At 42.0% G+C, this 8,502-nt stretch overlaps 1 pseudogene; it reads right to left on the minus strand.

The window, feature by feature from the left end:
- Positions 1–860: 860 nt before the first annotated feature.
- Positions 861–979, minus strand: LOC134949555 (5S ribosomal RNA; annotated as a pseudogene).
- Positions 980–8,502: the final 7,523 nt, after the last annotated feature.

An 8,502-nucleotide genomic window follows, 5' to 3' on the forward strand; every position in this document is an offset into this window, starting at 1 on the left:
TGATATTGTCGCCCCTAACAATGCAAATAAGTGTTTAATATTACCCTATATAATAAGTGCTATGTATGTTTATGTGAAACATTACAGTCTCACAATATCCTATGTGTAATGTTTTTCATTTGTAAAAACCTTTCATCAATTTGTATGAGGGCAATATTGTTTGTTATGTCGACATACATAATATATATTCGGGTACATTTACTAAAGTGATAGTTTTTTTGTACTGGGGATGTTGCCCATAGCAACCATATATTTGGGGGAATACTGCACAGGTCTATAATTAATATTAGAATATAATAATATTGTTATAAATATCAAAATAGAAAGGTAGAAAGAAACCCAAGTTTTCTAATTCTTATTTGGTGGTGCACCCTCGAGTCAGTATGGCAACATAAAGCAATGAAAAGGAGAGAGAAAAAAAGACTCTTTTGTGGGTGCACTCTTAACTTAGAATAATGTATGAAATATTGAAGATAAATGTAAAATTCAACTTTTATTGATATCACAAAGATAAAATAATCAGTGGTCAAAGAAATAAGGTAACAATCAAAAATATGACAATAAAATTAGTAGCAATTAATGCTGATACTGGGTAATAAAATAATAGATTACGGCTGCCGGGGTTGAATCAAAATGTTGTGAGGGATTACCCTGGATATGTAATAGTACAGTCGAACCATAAATGTATACCTGTCCTGCGTTTATATACAAAAAATAGAACAATATAGAGAAACTTGGATGTTAGGATTAAGGTCATGACACAACCAGCTATTTGTGCAAAAGAAAGGAGCAGTAAGAAATAAGATGGCAGAGTGAATCTGCTGTCAGTGTTAGACACTGAGCATATTGAACCAATCTATGCTCTACTAAACTGAGTCTTCCTCATAGGTCTCCCACTTGAGTACTGGCCCAGCCCAACACTGATTAGCTTCCAAGATCGGACGGCTTTGGGCGTTTCCAGTGTGGTTTGATAGTAGAGAAAGTGAACGGTAGTCAGAAGCTCTGGAATCACTGATGAGAGTTCACAAATTTTACAGCATGGATAGAAGAAATAACAAGGATAAGACAATTTAAGGAAATTAGAATGGATCTGCTGCCAATGTTAGACAAGGGTATGACCCTGAATCAGTGGTGAGAGTCCATGAAAATAGATAAAGGCGGAAAAGAGGAAGGAAAAACGCATGAATAATGGTCACGGTCCTGTTGGACAAATTAAGGTTCATTCACTGGGAGCATATAAAATATCCCATCTGTTAATAATAACAATCATTGATAATAGCGATTGCTGAAATTAATCCAAAAGGTTGTGGTGTGCCAAAATAGATAAGCTGGATTGATATTATGTACCAAAAGATCTCTGCAACAATAATATTCTAGTGCAGAGTGCAAGTATCTGAAAGTATCTATAATTAAAGGTATAAGCCAAAGAAAAAGATAACAGTGTAACAGATACACAAACAGTATCTATCGGACTATGAATGCATGCAGAAAAAAATATATATAAAATAAATAAATAACTGCCAATGTTAGAAAAACACAGGCAAAATACATAAATGACTCTGAACATGATATATATCGATAAATTAGTGCTAATTAACGCATACACATGGTAAATGACATGAAATTGTCCGATAGTAACTGCAGGAGCCGATAAATACTGATAATCCAGTCAGTGCAGACGGTAGTTAGATAATTCTACCATTATGATTATGAATTACTATTGGGCACAAAGAATGCAAGAATCGATTAAACAAATACTGATATTACCAGCGACGAGTGTCAGATGGAAAGTCCTTTAACGTACTGAAATGGATTTCCGTTGGTTGAAACTGTGCGTGGCCGCTGGGCTGGAAAGGCACAGGGCGCAGGCAGGTAAGGAAAACGTCCACCGTGACAATGGATGACAGGTGAAATGTCCCTTCCCGTACTGCAACCAGTCTCTGTCAGTCGGAGAGTGTGTGTTGCCGCTGGACTGGAAAGGACACGGAGCGCAGGCAGGTGTGGGAAGACGTACACTGCTCCGGACAGCCGGAATGAGAAGAGGTCGGAAGATGCGTTTTACCCGTCCGCCGGGCTTGATCACTTCCTGTGAAGTGGGAGACCTATGAGGAAGACTCAGTTTAGTAGAGCATGGATTGGTTCAATATGCTCAGTGTCTAACACTGACAGCAGATTCACTCTGCCATCTTATTTCTTACTGCTCCTTTCTTTTGCACAAATAGCTGGTTGTGTCATGACCTTAATCCTAACATCCAAGTTTCTCTAAATTGTTCTATTTTTTGTATATAAACGCAGGACAGGTATTCATTTGTGGTTCGACTGTACCATTACATATCACAACATTTTGATTCAACACCGGCAGTCGTAATCTATTATTTTATTACCCAGTATCAGCATTAATTGCTACTAATTTCATTGTCATATTTTTGATTGTTACCTTATTTCTTTGACCACTGATTATTTTATCTTTGTGATATCAATAAAAGTTTAATTTTACATTTATCTTCAATATTTCATACATAATTCTAAGTTAAGAGTGCACCCACAAAAGAGTCTTTTTTTTCTCTCCTTTTCATTGCCCATAGCAACCAATCAGATTATATATATTATCTTCTACAAGCAGCTAGCTAAATGTTAAGTAGAATCTGATTGGTTGCTATAAGCAACATCACCAGTTAAAAAAACAAAAACACCTTAGTAAATGTACCCAACTGTGTTTCACCTTAATAAGCAGGTGTTTTTATAAGAAAAAATCTTCTCACCAAAAATACTTAGCCTAAGGGGTAAATATAGTAAAGTGTGTTTTTGTTAGAAGTGGAGATGTTGCCCATAGCAACCAATCACATTCTACTTAACATTCATCTTGCACCTTCTAGAAGATAATAGCTAAAATCAGAACACCTTTTCCACTGCTGCATGTGTAATATATGTTGAGGTACTTTTTTCTATAATGTAATATACTTAAACAAATTTCCACAAACTACTGTACAGTAATTTCTCAAACACAAGTTTTTTTTTTTTTATATATATATATATATCTTCTTTGGTTTGGTAACAAAAAATATTAGAAGATGTTTACACAAATAACAACATAGCCTTAATATTGACCTTCAATTTCACAAAACAGGTTCCTTTTTTTTATTATTTCACTCAACATAGACTGAGAAGTGTTCATTTTTCTTTTTTCCCTGGCTCCCTCTGAAGCTGGACGTTCCATTTCCTGTTGTGTCTGTCTGTGTTCAGGAGGATCGCCTTGGTGGGGAGGTAACAGGTAAAACTAAGGGTGTTGTTCCTCCAGAACTGGTGCTAGGCTGATCTGTTTGTTGTGTTGTTAGGTGCTGTGTCAGATTAGTAGGAGTTGCATTTAAGTCTCTAGTGGCCGCTGTGTGACTCTCCATGATGCGGACTTTGGGGGTCATTCCGAGTTGTTCGCTCGTTGCCGATTTTCGCTAAGCTGCGATTTGTTGCTAATGGCGCATGCGCTTAGTTATTTAACTAAAAACTTAGCAGTTTTGCTGTGGATCCTGCGGCGCTTTTCAGTCGCACTGCTGATCGGTGAATGATTGACAGAAAAGGTGCGTTTCTGGGAGATAACTGAGCGTTTTCCGGGAGTGTGCTAAAAAACGCAGGCGTGTCAGGGAAAAACGCGGGAGTGTCAGGAGAAACGGGGGAGTGGCTGGCCGAAAGCAGGGCATGTTTGTGACGTCAAACCAGGAACTAAACGGACTAAGCTGATCGCAATCTGTGAGTAGGTCTGGAGCTACTCAGAAACTGCAAGGAATTATTTATTAGCAGTTCTGCTAATCTTTCGTTTGCTATTCTGCTAAGCTACGATACACTCACAGAGGGCGGCGGCCTAGCGTTTGCAATGCTGCTAAAAGCAGCTAGCGAGCGAACAACTCGGAATGAGGGCCTATGCTCTGTAGTATAGCTTGACTGTTGTCCAATATATGGAGGTAGCTTTGATGTAGCCTTTGGTTCACATCTATTATTCATTCAAAAGTGTCCAGCATTCGATTATTGTTAGCACTCATTAATTCCATGGTGTTTGTCATTCGAGTCAGGTGTGTATTTTGTCTGCTTGTCTTCTGGTTTAATCTGAGTAGGTGATGGGCCAGACTGCATATGAATTGTGTTTGCCTCCGCATACAATCAAGGTTATTAGCCTGCTGTGTGGTCCAGCTGTTCCAAAACACCCGATCCTGGGAGCATGGTGGTGGTGTTGTTGGGCTCATGCGGGGCTGAGGTGTTCTCTGAGTCGTAGGAGAACACACATGTGTAGAAGTTGTCACAGGAGGAGGTACTTGAGACAAATTGACATCATGGGCCAAATGTAATAGAGTGAGAGTTTCAAAAAGTTAGAGATTTGGTAAGGGTTTGCAGTTTTTTTTTAAAGTGGCAATCATTTACACAGCAAGATCAACCTGGTTTTGCAGTGTAAATGATTGCCACTTTTAAAAAAAAAACCTGAAAAACCTTACCAAGTATCTCACTTTCTGAAACTCTCACTCTATTACATTTGGCCCCTAATGTGTCCTCCCTTTCTGATTACAGTTCTTGAGCTGACTGACTTTGTTCAAGAATGGGGTCCACTGAAATGAGAGACCAGTTGTGTGTAAGTATAAGTTTGAAATGCAGTTACATTTTAACATTGCTTTAAAACACCTAGTGGAAAATGACAATACAACTTCTAAACATTAGAAGTGGTGATATTGTCCATAGCAAACAAACAGAATCTTCCTAACATTTTCTCACATTTTATTGTGAAATGTTAGGCAGATTCATATTAGTTGCTATGGACAACAACAACACTTCTTCTTATGTTTACAGTCTGTAGTGATTTCACCCCATAATGTTACCTTTGTTTGTGGAGTAATATTTAGAGCCACACTTTGTGACTAAGCTGATTTAATAAATTTGACTACTACACTGTTAGAGTTACGTAGGTGTGTTAATTTATGTGTCCTAATGTGTTTGTGTTTTTTGTACTCACCAGGCAGGTGTGGCGAAAGTGTTGACAATGGCTGGGGACTGTCCAGGAGTTGAAGTGGTGGTTCACTTTAAAAGGATATGAAACATTTTAGTAAAACAAAATTAATTAATCTACAAATTTGGATTATTTATCAAATATTTGTAAGTGTATTTAAAAACACAGACACATTGGCAGTATATCAGTGAGATTGTTAAAAATAAGAATTTACTTACCGATAATTCTATTTCTCGGAGTCCGTAGTGGATGCTGGGGTTCCTGAAAGGACCATGGGGAATAGCGGCTCCGCAGGAGACAGGGCACAAAAGTAAAGCTTTTACAGGTCAGGTGGTGTGCACTGGCTCCTCCCCCCATGACCCTCCTCCAGACTCCAGTTAGGTACTGTGCCCGGACGAGCGTACACAATAAGGGAGGATTTTGAATCCCGGGTAAGACTCATACCAGCCACACCAATCACACCGTACAACTTGTGATCTAAACCCAGTTAACAGTATGATAACAGAGGAGCCTCTGAAAGATGGCTTCCTAAACAATAACCCGAATTAGTTAACAATAACTATGTACAAGTATTGCAGATAATCCGCACTTGGGATGGGCGCCCAGCATCCACTACGGACTCCGAGAAATAGAATTATCGGTAAGTAAATTCTTATTTTCTCTATCGTCCTAAGTGGATGCTGGGGTTCCTGAAAGGACCATGGGGATTATACCAAAGCTCCCAAACGGGCGGGAGAGTGCGGATGACTCTGCAGCACCGAATGAGAGAACCCCAGGTCCTCCTTTGCCAGGGTATCAAATTTGTAAAAATTTACAAACGTGTTCTCCCCTGACCACGTAGCTGCTCGGCAGAGTTGTAATGCCGAGACCCCTCGGGCAGGCGCCCAAGATGAGCCCACCTTCCTTGCGGAATGGGCCTTAACAGATTTAGGCTGTGGCAGGCCTGCCACAGAATGTACAAGTTGAATTTTGTTACAAATCCAACGAGCAATCGACTGCTTAGAAGCAGGTGCACCCAACTTGTTGGGTGCATACAGTATAAACAGCGAGTCAGATTTTCTGACTCCAGCCGTCCTTTAAATGTATATTTTTAAGGCTCTGACAACGTCCAACAACTTGGAGTCCTTCAAGTCGTCTGTAGCCGCAGGCACTACAATAGGCTGGTTCAGGTGAAACGCTGATACCACCTTAGGGAGAAAATGCGGACGCGTCCGCCGCTCTGCCCTATGTCGAATGGAAAATTAAATAAGGGCTTTTATAAAACAAAGCCGCCAGTTCAGATACTCTCCCGGCCGAAGCCAGGGCCAGTAACATAGTCACTTTCCATGTGAGATATTTCAAATCCACATTCTTTAGTGGTTCAAACCAATTGGATTTGAGGAAATCTAAAACTACATTTAGATCCCACGGTGCCACCTTAGGCACCACAGGAGGCTGTATATGCAGTACTCCTTTGATAAAAATCTGGACCTCAGGGACTGAGGCCAATTCTTTTTGGAAGAATATTGATATGGCCGAAATTTGAACCTTAATAGATCCCAATTTGAGACCCATAGACAATCCTGATTGCAGGAAATGTAGGAAAACGACCCAGTTGAAATTCCTCCATCGGAGCACTCCGCTGCTCGCACCACGCAACATATTTTCGCCAAATACGGCGATAATGCTTCGCGGTGACTTCCTTCCTTGCCTTTATCAAGGTAGGAATGACTTCTTCCGGAATGCCTTTTCCTTTTAGGATCTGGCATTCAAACGCCATGCCGTCAAACGCAGCCGCGGTAAGTCTTGAAAAAGACAAGGACCCTGCTGAAGCAGGTCCCTTCTCAGAAGTAGAGGCCACGGATCGTCCGTGACCATCTCTTGAAGTTCCGGGTACCAAGTCCTTCTTGGCCAATCCGGAGCCACTAGTCTTACTCCTCTTTGCCGTATAATCCTCAATACCTTTGGTATGAGAGGCAGAGGAGGAAACACATATACCGACTGGTACACCCAAGGTGTTACCAGCGCGTCCACAGCTATTGCCTGCGGATCTCTTGACCTGGCGCAATCTGTCCAGTGTTTTGTTGAGGCGAGACGCCATCATGTCCACCATTGGTTTTACCCAACGGTTTAATAGCATGTGGAAAACTTCTGGATGAAGTCCCCACTCTCCCGGGTGAAGGTCGTGTCTGCTGAGGAAGTCTGCTTCCCAGTTGTCCACGCCCGGGATGAATACTGCTGACAGTGCTATCACGTGATTCTCCGCCCAGCGAAGGATCCTGGCAGCTTCTGCCATTGCCCTCCTGCTTCTTGTGCCGCCCTGTCTGTTTACATGGGCGACTGCCGTGATGTTGTCCGACTGGATCAACACCGGTCTTCCTTGAAGCAGAGGTTCCGCCTGGCTTAGAGCATTGTAGATTGCTCTTAGTTCCAGAATGCTTATGTGAAGAGACTTTTTCAGGCTCGACCACACTCCCTGGAAATTTCTTCCCTGTGTGACTGCTCCCCAGCCTCTCAGGCTGGCATCCGTGGTCACCAGGATCCAATCCTGCATGCCGAATCTGCGGCCCTCCAATAGATGAGCCTCCTGCAACCACCACAGAAGGGATACCCTTGTCCTCGGCGACAGGGTTATCCGCAGGTGCATCTGAAGATGCGACCCTGACCATTTGTCCAACAGATCCCTTTGCATGGAATCTGCCAAAAGGGATTGCTTCGTAAGAAGCTACCATTTTTTCCCAGGACTCTTGTGCATTGATGTACAGACACCTTTCCTGGTTTTAGGAGGTTCCTGACCAGGTCAGATAACTCCTTGGCTTTTTCGTCGGGAAGAAAAACCTTTTTCTGAACTGTGTCCAGAATCATCCCCAGGAACAGCAGACGAGTTGTCGGCATTAATTGGGATTTTGGAATATTCAGAATCCATCCGTGCTGCTTTAGCACCTCTTGAGATAGTGCTAAACCCATCTCTAGCTGTTCTCTGGACCTTGCCCTTATTAGGAGATCGTCCAAGTATGGGATAATTAATACGCCTTTTCTTCGAAGAAGAAATATTATCTCGGCCATTACCTTTGTAAAGACCCGAGGTGCCGTGGACAAACCAAACGGCAGCGTCTGAAACTGATAGTGACAGTTTTGTACAACGAACCTGAGGTACCCCTGGTGTGAGGGGTAATTGGAACGTGGAGATACGCATCCTTGATGTCCAAGGATACCATAAAGTCCCCTTCTTCCAGGTTCGCTATCACTGCTCTGAGTGACTCCATCTTGAACTTGAACTTCTTTATGTACAGGTTCAAGGACTTCAGATTTAGAATAGGCCTTACCGAGCCATCCGGCTTCGGTACCACAAAAAGAGTGGAATAATACCCCTTCCCTTGTTGTAGAAGAGGTACCTTGACTATCACCTGCTGAGAATACAGCTTGTGAATGGCTTCCAAAACCGTCTCCCTTTCTGAGGGGGACGTTGGTAAAGCAGACTTCAGGAAACGGCGAGGTGGCTCTGTCTCTAATTTCAACCTGTACCCCTGAGATAT

This window comes from Pseudophryne corroboree, chromosome 1, assembly GCF_028390025.1.
Source record: "Pseudophryne corroboree isolate aPseCor3 chromosome 1, aPseCor3.hap2, whole genome shotgun sequence".
In the NCBI taxonomy this organism is placed as follows: Eukaryota; Metazoa; Chordata; class Amphibia; order Anura; family Myobatrachidae; genus Pseudophryne; species Pseudophryne corroboree.